Genomic DNA, 12550 nt, shown 5'->3' with positions numbered 1-12550 from the left:
TCACTCAGTTGGCATCAATACAATTATATCTCCACGCACCTTCAATCCGACACTGGAGTGTTACACTATAGCAGACAACCCCTTGTCAATAACCTTGGGATGATACCCTACTGTCAACCAGGGGAAAATTGAGTTGGGCAAGTATACTTGACTATACAATTACATATTCATAACTGACTACCAATGATATATACAATAGTATATATGAATTATGCACTACACTGTGCACAGAATTATTAGGTAAGTTGTATTTTAGAGGATTATTTTTATTTTTGATCAACAACTATGTTCTCAATCAACCCAACAGACTCATAAATATCAAAGCTTAATATTTTTGGAAGTTAGAGTGTTCTTTTTTTTAGATTTGGCTATCTTAGGAGGATATCTGTTTGTGCAGGTAATTATTACTGTGCAGAATTATTAGGCAACTTAATAAAAACCAAATATATTCCCATCTCACTTAGTTTCACCAGGTAAACCAATATCACTAGACAAAATTTAGAACATGCAAAAACAACCCCCCCCCAAATTAGTGACCAATATAGCCACCTTTCTTTATGATGACACTAACAGCCTTCTGTCCATAGATTCTATCAGTTGCTTGATCTGTTTATGACCAACATTGCGTACAGCAGCCACCACAGCGTCCAGACACTGTTCCGAGAGGTGTACTGTTTTCCCTACCAGTAGATCTCACATTTTATGAGGGACCACAGGTTCTCTATGGGGTTCAGATCAGGTGAACAAGGGGCCATGTCATTATTTTTTCTATTTTGAGACCTTTACTGGCCAGCCTCGCTGTCGAGTAGTTGGAGGCATGTGATGGAGCATTGTCCTGCATGAAAATCATGTTTTTCTTGAACGATACCGACTTCTTCCTGTACCAGTGCTTGAAGAAGTTGTCTTCCAGAAAATGGCAGTAGGTCTGGGAGTTGAGCTTCACTCCATCCTCAACCCGAAAAGGTCCCACAAGTTAATCTTTGATAATACCAGCCCATACCAGTACCCAACGCCACCTTGCTGGCGTCTGAGTCGGAGTGGAGCTCTCTGCCCTTTACTGATCCAGCCTCTGGCCCATCCATCTGTCCCATCAAGAGTCACTCTCATTTCATCAGTCCATAAAACCTTTGAAAAGTCAGTCTTAATATATTTCTTGGCCCAGTCTTGATGCTTTATCTTATGCTTCTTGTTCAAAGGTGGTAGTTTTTCAGCCTTCCTTACCTTGGCCATGTCCCTGAGTATCGCACACCTTGTGCTTTTTGTTACTCCAGTAATGTTGCAGCTCTGAAATATGGCAAAACTGGTGGCTAGGGTTGAGCGAAACGGGTCAAGATTTTTCAAAAGTCGCTGACTTTTGGCAAGGTCGGGTTTCATGAAACCCGACCCGACCCCAGTGTGGGGTCGGCCATGAAGTCGGCGATCTTTTGAATCTGGAATCGGAATTCCGATACCGATTCCCGATATGTTTAAGATATCGGGAATTGGTATCGGAATTCAGATTAAAGTGTAAAATAAAGAATTAAAATAAAAAATATCGCAATACTTACCCTCTGACGCGCCCTGGTACTAAACGGCAGTCTTCCTTCCTTAGAATCAGCCTTCCAGGACCTGGCGGTGACGTCGCGGCTTGTGATTGGCCGCGCGGCTGCCCATGTGACCGCTCGCGCGACCAATCAGAAGCCGTGACGTCACCGAAGGTCCTTCAAGCGCTGATTCTTAGGAAGGAAGGCTGTCGGAAGGAAGTACCAGGGCGCGTCAGAGGGTAAGTATTGCGATATTTTTTATTTTAATTCTTTATTTTACACTAAAATATGGATCGCAGGGCCTGAAGGAGAGTTTCCGCTCCTTCAGACCCTGGGAAACATGGAAACCCAATGCACTGCATTGGGTTTCGAGTTTCGGACGACCCCGACTTTTTTATAGGATCGGCCGATTTCACTCGACCCGACTTTTGAAAAAGTCGGGTTTCGTGAAACCCGACCCGATCCTATAAAAGTAAAGGTCGCTCATCCCTACTGGTGGCAAATGGCATCTTGGCAGCTTCACGCTTGATTTTCCTCAATTCATGGGCAGTTATTTTGCGCCTTTTTTGCCCAACACGCTTCTTGAGACCCTGTTGGCTATTTGCCATGAAACGCTTGATTGTTTGGTGATCACACTTCAAAAGTTTGGCAATTTCAAGACTGCTGCATCCCTCTGCAAGACATCACTCAATTTTGGACTTTTCAGAGCCCCCCAAATCTCTCTTCTGACCCATTTTGCCAAAAGAAAGGAAGTTGCCTAATAATTAAGCACACCTTATATAGGGTTTTGATGTCACTGGACAACACCCCTCCTCATTACAGAGAGGCAAATCACCTGATTTACTTAATTGGTAGTTGGCTCTCCAGCCAGAACAGCTTGTGTAGGACAACATGTATAAAAAGTATCATGTGAGCAAAATACAACTTGCCTAATAATTCTGCAAACAGTATAGTATACAGTTTGATATGTACAATTACTAGTCTATTGGCACACGAACTAGGTTCACTTGCTTCTGTCTATAGCATCAGTGCAATTATATCTGGGCTCTCCACCTCAATTGAGTTGTTGCAGCAGTGCACCCTAGTAGAGGTGCACACCCAACTAGCCAGCCCATTCTTGATTGTACAGCTTGTAGAGCGGTACCTTTAATTTTTAACATTACCGTATTTCAGGCTCACTGACGGAGTTGGCACAGCATTTGTTTATGTACCAGCGGCTCCACCACATTTTTTGGAATTTAGTGAGCACCAATGTGATCCATCCTGTGTTTTATAAAGCACTACATATCATTTCTTTTTACACCCAATTACAATCAATAAGTATGTTTGTATGTTATTTATTTTTCACAATACATTCATATCCATGTTGGAAATTGTACCATCATGATTTTAAAGAGGCGGCACATATCAAAAAGGAGCATAATTTAGTGAGCCTCTCGCATCACTGGGAATACAGACATAAAGGACAGAAAAAAGAAGTTAAAATAATTAAGAAACATTGCTAACAAAAAAGTTTACATCTGCTTGGAATAGAATATAAAAATACTGTGTATAAATACAGTTAAGTCCATATATATTTGGACAGAGACAACATTTTTCTAATTTTGGTTATGGACATTACCACACTGAATTTTAAACAAAACAATTCAGATGCAGTTGAAGTTCAGACTTTCAGCTTACATTTGAGGGTATTCACAATAAAATTGGATGAAGGGTTTAGGAGTTTCAGCTCCTTAACATGTGCCACCTTGTTTTTAAAGGGACCAAAAGTAATTGGACAATTGACTCCAAGGCTATTTCATGGACAGGTGTGGGCGATCCCTTCGTCATGTTATTCTCAATTATGCAGATAAAAGGCCTGGAGTTGATTTGAGGTGTGGTGCTTGCATTTGGAAGGTTTTGCTGTGAAGTAAACATGTGGTCAAAGGAGCTCTCCATGTAGGTGAAACAAACCATCCTTAAGCTGCGAAAACAGAAAAAACCCATCCGAGAAATTGCTACAATATTAGGAGTGGCAAAATCTACAGTTTGGTACATCCTGAGAAAGAAGGCACTGGTGAACTCATCAATGCAAAAGGACCTGGGCGCCCACGGAAGACAACAGTGGTGGATGATCGCAGAATAATCTCCATGGAGAATAGAAACCCCTTCATAACAGCCAACCAAGTGAACAACACTCTCCAGGAGGTCGGCGTATCAATATCCAAATCTACCATAAAGAGAAGACTGCATGAAAGTAACTACAGAGGGTTCACTGCACGGTGCAAGCCACTCATAAGCATCAAGAAGAAAAAGGTTAAAAACATGTAAAAAAAAGCCGCACAGTTCTGGAAGAACATTCTGTGGACAGATGAAACCAAGATCAACCTCTACAAGAATGATGGAAAGAGAAAATTATGGTGACGGCGTGGTACAGCTCATGACCCAAAGCATACCACATCATTTGTAAAACCCGGCGGAGGCAGTGTGATGGCTTGGGCATGCATGGCTGCCAGTGGCACTGGGTCACTAGTGTTTATTGATGATGTGACACAGGACAGAAGCAGCCGAATGAATTCTGAGGTCTTCAGAGCCGCCATACTGTGTGCTCAGATCTAGCCAAAAGCAGCCAAACTGATTGGTCATCGTTTCATACTACAGATGGATAATTGTTGTGAATTCTGCTTTTGGGCTCCCTCCGGTGGTTGTAGGTGGTAATGCAGTTGTCCCTGAAGGGCAGTGTTGGTCAGGTGTTTCTGCTGATTGCAGTTCTGACTGGGGTATTTAGGTGTGCAGGATTCATTAGTCCTTGCCAGTTGTCCATGGTTCTGGGAGGAGTAGGTTCTCTGTCTGGTTCCTCCTGCCTTGCTGCTAATTCAGCAAAGATAAGTGTTTGGTTTCTTTCTCTGTGGCACACGTGCTGTGTGCTAATAATTTTGTGCTAATCATTGTTTTCTCTTGTCCAGCTTAGATTGTGTCAGTGTTTTCTCAGTCTAGTTGGTTTCTCAGGAGTTGCAGATATACGCTCCACATCTTTAGTTAGATGGTGGAGTTTTTTGTATCATCTGCTGTGGATATTTTTTGGAAGGGTTTTAATACTGACCGCTTAGTACTCTGTCCTATCCTTTCCTATTTAGCTAGAAGTGGCCTCTTTTGCTAAATCCTGTTTCCTGCCTGCGTGTGTCTTTCCTCTACTACTCACAGTCTATATTTGTGGGGGGCTGTTATGACCTGGTGGTCAGGACAATAATGGACCTGGTGGTTAAGAGCACACAGAATGACCTGATAGTTACAAATAATATAGGACGAGCTCTGGGACGTGGGAACTCTGCTGACCGCAATCCCTAATCCTATCACACACAATAGAAATAGCCGTGGATTGCTCCTAACGCTCCCTATGCAACTCGGCACAGCCTAAGGAACTAGCTAGCCCTGAAGATAGAAAAATAAAGCCTACCTTGCCTCAGAGAAATTCCCCAAAGGAAAAGGCAGCCCCCCACATATAATGACTGTGAGTAAAGATGAAAATACAAACACAGAGATGAAATAGATTTAGCAAAGTGAGGCCCGACTTAATGAACAGACCGAGGATAGGAAAGGTTGCTTTGCGGTCAGCACAAAAACCTACAAAAAGACCACGCAGAGGGCGCAAAAAGACCCTCCGCACCGACTCACGGTGCGGAGGCGCTCCCTCTGCATCCCAGAGCTTCCAGCAAGCAAGACAACAATAAAAATAGCAAGCTGGACAGAAAAATTGCAAACCAAAGAAAATACAAGCAGGAACTTAGCCTCTGCTGGGAAGACAGGTCACAAGAACGATCCAGGAGTGAACTAGACCAATACTGGAACATTGACAGGTGGCATGGAGCAAAGATCTAAGTGGAGTTAAATAGAGCAGCCAGCTAACGAATTAACCTAGTCACCTGTGGAAGGAAACTCAGAAACACCCACCAGAGGAAGTCCATGGACAGAACCAGCCGAAGTACCATTCATGACCACAGGAGGGAGCCCGACAACAGAATTCACAACAGTACCCCCCCCTTGAGGAGGGGTCACCGAACCCTCACCAGAGCCCCCAGGCCGACCAGGATGAGCAAAATGAAAGGCACGAACCAGATCGGCAGCATGAACATCAGAGGCAAAAACCCAGGAATTATCTTCCTGACCATAACCCTTCCACTTGACCAGGTACTGGCGTTTCCGTCTCGAAATACAAGAATCCAAAATCTTCTCCACCACATACTCCTACTCCCCCTCAACCAACACCGGGGCAGGAGGATCAACGGATGGAACCACAGGCGCCACGTATCTCCGCAATAACGACCTATGGAACACATTATGGATGGCAAAAGGAGCAGGAAGGGCCAAACGAAATGACACAGGATTGATAACCTCAGAAATCTTATACGGACCAATGAAACAAGGCTTAAACTTAGGAGAGGAAACCTTCATAGGAACATAATGAGACGACAACCAAACCAAATCCCCAACACGAAGTCGGGGACCCACACAGTGCCGGTTGTTAGCGAAATGTTGAGCCTTCTCCTGGGACAATGTCAAATTGTCCACCACATGAGTCCAAATCTGCTGCAACCTATCCACCACAGTATCTACACCAGGACAGTCCGAAGACTCAACCTGCCCTGAAGAGAAACGAGGATGGAAACCAGAATTGCAGAAAAACGGCGAAACCAAAGTAGCCGAGCTGGCCCGATTATTAAGGGCGAACTCAGCCAATGGCAAAAAGGACACCCAATCATCCTGATCAGCAGAAACAAAGCATCTCAGATATGTTTCCAAAGTTTGATTAGTTCGTTCGGTTTGGCCATTTGTCTGAGGATGGAAAGCCGAGGAAAAAGACAAATCAATGCCCATCCTAGCACAAAAGGATCGCCAAAACCTCGAAACAAACTGGGAACCTCTGTCAGAAACGATGTTCTCCGGGATACCACGTAAACGAACCACATGCTGGAAAAATAATGGCACCAAATCAGAGGAGGAAGGCAATTTAGACAAAGGTACCAAATGGACCATGTTAGAAAAGCGATCACAAACCACCCAAATGACCGACATCTTTTGAGAGACGGGGAGATCCGAAATAAAATCCATAGAAATATGCGTCCAGGGCCTCTTCGGGACTAGCAAGGGCAAAAGCAACCCACTGGCACGAGAACAGCAGGGCTTAGCCCGAGCACAAGTCCCACAGGACTGCACAAAAGAGCGCACATCCCGTGACAAAGACGGCCACCAAAAGGATCTAGCCACCAAATCTCTGGTACCAAAGATTCCAGGATGCCCAGCCAACACTGAACAATGAATCTCAGAGATAACTCTACTAGTCCATCTATCAGGGACAAACAGTTTCTCCGCTGGGCAACGGTCAGGTCTATCAGCCTGAAATTTTTGCAGCACCCGCCGCAAATCAGGGGAGATGGCAGACAAAATTACCCCCTCTTTGAGAATAGCCGCCAACTCAGGAACACCCGGAGAGTCAGGCACAAAACTCCTTGACAGGGCATCAGCCTTCACATTCTTAGAGCCCGGAAGGTACGAAACCACAAAATCAAAATGGGAGAGAAATAACGACCATCGAGCCTGTCTCAGATTCAACCGTTTGGCAGACTCAAGATAAGTCAAATTCTTGTGATCTGTCAAGACCACCACGCGATGCTTGGCTCCTTCAAGCCAATGATGCCACTCCTCGAATGCCCACTTCATGGCCAAAAACTCTCGATTACCAACATCATAATTACGCTCAGCAGGTGAAAACTTTCTAGAAAAGAAAGCACATGGCTTCATCACCGATCCATCAGAACTTCTTTGCGACAAAACAGCTCCTGCTCCAATCTCAGAAGCATCAACCTCAACCTGAAACGGGAGCAAAACATCTGGCTGGCACAACACAGGGGCAGAAGAAAAACGACGCTTCAACTCCTGAAAAGCCTCTACAGCTGCAGAAGACCAATTGACCACATCAGCACCTTTCTTGGTCAAATCAGTCAACGGTTTAGCAACACTAGAAAAATTAGCGATGAAGCGCCGATAAAAATTAGCAAAGCCCAGGAACTTTTGCAGGCTCTTCACAGATGTCGGCTGAGTCCAATCGTAAATTGCCTGGACTTTAACAGGGTCCATCTCGATAGTAGAAGGGGAAAAAATGAACCCCAAAAATGAAACCTTCTGAACTCCAAAGAGACACTTTGACCCCTTCACAAACAAGGAATTCGCACGAAGGACCTGGAACACCATTCTGACCTGCTTCACATGAGACTCCCAATCATCCGAAAAGACCAAAATATCATCCAAATACACAATCAGGAATTTATCCAGGTACTCTCGGAAGATGTCATGCATAAAGGACTGAAATACTGATGGAGCATTGGAAAGCCCGAATGGCATAACCAGGTACTCAAAATGGCCCTCGGGCGTATTAAATGCTGTTTTCCATTCATCGCCTTGTTTAATACGCACAAGATTATATGCCCCTCGAAGATCTATCTTGGTGAACCAACTAGCCCCTTTAATATGAGCAAACAAATCAGACAGCAACGGCAAAGGATACTGAAATTTAACTGTAATTTTATTAAGAAGGCGGTAATCAATACAAGGTCTCAAAGAACCATCCTTCTTGGCCACAAAAAAGAACCCTGCTCCCAAGGGTGATGACGACGGGCGAATATGGCCTTTCTCCAAGAATTCCTTTATATAACTCCGCATAGCGGCGTGTTCTGGCACAGATAAATTGAACAATCGGCCCTTAGGAAACTTACTACCAGGAATCAAATTAATTGCACAATCGCAATCCCTATGATGAGGTAGGGCACTGGCTTTGGGCTCATCAAATACATCCCGATAATCCGACAAAAACTCTGGAACTTCAGAAGGAGTGGAAGACGAAATAGACAAAAATGGAACATCACTATGTCCCCCCTGGCAACCCCAGCTGGACACAGACATAGATTTCCAGTCCAATACTGGATTATGAACCTGTAGCCATGGCAACCCCAAAACGACCACATCATGCAGATTATGCAACACCAGAAAGCGGATATCCTCCTGATGTGCAGGAGCCATGCACATGGTCAATTGGGTCCAGTACTGAGGCTTATTCTTGGCCAAAGGCGTAGCATCAATTCCTCTCAATGGAATAGGATACTGCAAGGGCTCCAAGAAAAAACCACAGCGCCTAGCATACTCCAAGTCCATCAAATTCAGGGCAGCGCCTGAATCCACAAATGCCATAACAGAATAGGATGACAAAGAGCAAATCAGAGTAACGGACAATAGAAATTTAGACTGTACCGTACCAATGGTGGCAGACCTAGCGAACCGCTTAGTGCGCTTAGGACAATCGGAGATAACATGAGTGGAATCACCACAGTAAAAACATAGCCCATTCCGACGTCTGTGTTCTTGCCGTTCAGCTCTGGCCAAAGTCCTATCACATTGCATAGGCTCAGGCCCATGCTCAGATAGTACCGCCAAATGGTGCACAGCTTTACGCTCACGCAAGCGTCGATCGATCTGAATGGCCAAAGACAGCCTCATTCAGACCAGCAGGCATGGGAAATCCCACCATGACATCCTTAAGGGCTTCAGAGAGACCCTTTCTGAAGATTGCTGCCAGGGCACATTCATTCCACTGAGTGAGCACAGACCACTTTCTAAACTTCTGACAATATATCTCCGCTTCATCCTGACCCTGACACAGAGCCAGCAAGAATTTCTCTGCCTGATCCACTGAATAAGGTTCGTCATAAAGCAATCCAAGCGCCAGGAAAAACGCATCAACATCACGCAATGCCGGATCTCCTGGCGCAAGGGAAAACACCCAGTCTTGAGGGTCACCACGTAACAAAGAAATAATGATCTTTACTTGTTGAACAGGGTCACCTGAGGAGCGAGATTTCAAGGCAAGAAACAATTTACAATTATTTTTGAAATTCAAGAACTTAGATCTATCACCAAAAAACAAATCAGGAATTGGAATCCTAGGCTCTGACATCGGATTCTGAACCACAAAATGTTGAATGTTTTGTACCCTTGTAGTGAGATTATCCATCCAAGAGGACAGACTTTGAATGTCCATGTCTAAACCTGTGTTCTGAAACACCCAGATGTAAAGGGGAAAAGAGAGACAAAACACACTGCAAAGAAAAAAAAATGGTCTCAGAACCTCTCTTATCCCTCTATTGAGATGCATTAGTACTTTGGGCCACCTGTACTGTTATGACCTGGTGGTCAGGACAATAATGGACCTGGTGGTTAAGAGCACACAGAATGACCTGATAGTTACAAAAAATATAGGACGAGGTTTGGGACGTGGGAACTCTGCTGACCGCAATCCCTAATCCTATCACACACACTAGAAATAGCCGTGGATTGCTCCTAACGCTCCCTATGCAACTCGGCACAGCCTAAGGAACTAGCTAGCCCTGAAGATAGAAAAATAAAGCCTACCTTGCCCCAGAGAAATTCCCCAAAGGAAAAGGCAGCCCCCCACATATAATGACTGTGAGTAAAGATGAAAATACAAACACAGAGATGAAATAGATTTAGCAAAGTGAGGCCCGACTTACTGAACAGACCGAGGATAGGAAAGGTTGCTTTGCGGTCAGCACAAAAACCTACAAAAAGACCACGCAGAGGGCGCAAAAAGACCCTCCGCACCGACTCACGGTGCGGAGGCGCTCCCTCTGCGTCCCAGAGCTTCCAGCAAGCAAGACAGCAATAAAAATAGCAAGATGGACAGAAAAATAGCAAACCAAAGAAAATACAAGCAGGAACTTAGCTTCTGCTGGGAAGACAGGTCACAAGAACGATCCAGGAGTGAACTAGACCAATACTGGAACATTGACAGGTGGCATGGAGCAAAGATCTAAGTGGAGTTAAATAGAGCAGCCAGCTAACGAATTAACCTCGTCACCTGTGGAAGGAAACTCAGAAACACCCACCAGAGGAAGTCCATGGACAGAACCCGCCGAAGTACCATTCATGACCACAGGAGGGAGCCCGACAACAGAATTCACAACAGGGGGCTGCCTATCCTTTGGGGTTCTGCTCTGAGGCAAGGTAGAATTCATACTTCCATCTATAGGGGTATTTAGTCCTCCGGCTGTGTCGAGGTGTCTAGGATTTGTTAGGCACACCCCACGGCTACTTCTAGTTGCGATGTTAAGTTCAGGATCTGCGGTCAGTATAGTTTCCACCAACTCCAGAGAAAGTTCCATGCGGCTCCAAGGCCACCAGATCATAACAGTACAACTGGCCAACAATGAGTTAAATGCATCTCAGAAGAAGGGAAGAAAGGTGTTGAGCCATTTTTTTTCTGTAGTCTGCTTTTTTTTCTCTTCCCTCTTTATCTCTGGGTGGCTGAGGAGTTTTGTGCTAGCATGGATGTTCAGCAATTAGCTTCTCGTGTAGACCAGCTTGCTGCTAGGGTACAGGGTATTTCTGATTATATTGTTCAGACTCCTGCTTTAGAGCCAAAGATTCCTACTCCTGATTTGTTTTTCGGTGACAGGTCCAAATTTTTGAGTTTCAAAACAACTGTAAACTGTTTTTTGCTCTGAGACCTCGGTCCTCTGGTGATTCCTTTCAGCAAGTTAAAATCATCATCTCCCTGCTGCGTGGCGATCCACAGGATTGGGCATTTTCCCTGGAATCTGGGAATCCTGCTTTGCTTAATGTAGACTCCTTATTTCAGGCTTTAGGATTATTATATGATGAACCTAATTCTGTGGATCAAGCGGAGAAGACCTTGTTGGCCCTGTCTCAGGGTCAGGAGGCGGCAGAATTGTATTGTCAGAAATGTAGAAAATGGTCTGTGTTGACTAAATGGAATGAAGATGCTTTGTCAGCAATCGGGAGTTGTTGGCTATGAAGTGGCGTTTGAGGAGTGGCGACATTGGCTTGAGGGAGCTAAGCCCATATTATGGTCTTGACCAATCATAAGAATCTGATTTACCTCGAGTCTGCCAAATGGCTGAACCCTAGACAGGCTCGATGGTCCTTATTTTTTTCCCGTTTTGATTTCGTGGTTTCATATCTTCCGGGTTCTAAGAATATTAAGGCTGATGCCCTCTCTAGAAGTTTTTTGCCTGATTCTCCTGAGGTCCTTGAACCGGTCGGCATTCTGAAAGAAGGGGTGGTCCTTTCTGCCATTTCCCCTGATTTACGACGGGTTCTTCAGGAATTTCAGGCTGACAGACCTGACCGCTGTCCAGTGGGGAAACTGTTTGTTCCTGAAAGATGGACTAGTAGAGTGATTTCTGAGGTTCACTGTTCTGTGTTGGCTGGTCATCCTGTTATTTTTGGTACCAGAGATTTGGTTGCTAGGTCCTTTTGGTGGCCTTCTTTGTCACGTGATGTGCGTTCTTTTGTGCAGTCCTGTGGGACTTGTGCGCGGGCCAAGCCTTGTTGTTCTCGTGCTAGTGGGTTGCTTTTGCCATTGCCGGTCCCTGAGAGGCCCTGGATGCATATTTCTATGGATTTTATTTCTGATCTTCCGGTTTCCCAGAAGATGTCTGTTATCTGGGTTGTTTGTGACCGGTTCTCTAAGATGGTTCATTTGGTGCATTTGCCTAAATTGCCTTCCTCTTCAGATTTGGTCCCGTTGTTTTTTCAGCATGTGGTTCATTTGCATGGTATTCCGGAGAATATTGTGTCCGACAGAGGTTCCCAGTTTGTTTCTAGGTCTTGTCGGGCCTTTTGTGCTAGGCTGGGCATTGATTTGTCTTTTTCTCCTGCATTTCATCCTCAGACAAATGGCCAGACCGAACGAACTAATCAGACTTTGGAGACTTATTTGAGATGCTTTGTGTCTGCTGATCAGGATGATTGGGTGGCCTTCTTGCCATTGGCCGAGTTTGCCCTTAATAATTGGGCTAGTTCGGCTACTTTGGTTTCACCTTTCTTTTGTAATTTTGGTTTTCATCCTCGTTTTTCTTCTGGGCAGGTTGAGCCTTCTGACTGTCCTGGTGTGGATTCTGTGGTTGACAGGTTGCAGCAGATTTGGGCTCATGTGGTGGACAATTTGGTGTTGTCGC

General features: G+C 44.9%; 1 protein-coding gene across 2 annotated transcripts in view; it reads right to left on the bottom strand.

Annotated features, from left to right (window-relative positions):
* Window positions 1-12550, bottom strand: part of LOC138662747 (probable E3 ubiquitin-protein ligase MID2) — a 718902-nt gene that overhangs the window by 415939 nt on the left and 290413 nt on the right. The window lies entirely within an intron of this gene.

This window comes from Ranitomeya imitator, chromosome 2, assembly GCF_032444005.1.
Source record: "Ranitomeya imitator isolate aRanImi1 chromosome 2, aRanImi1.pri, whole genome shotgun sequence".
NCBI classification, from domain to species: Eukaryota; Metazoa; Chordata; class Amphibia; order Anura; family Dendrobatidae; genus Ranitomeya; species Ranitomeya imitator.
The sequence above is the reverse complement of the archived record's forward strand: the minus strand, read 5'-3'. Positions and strand labels throughout refer to the sequence as shown.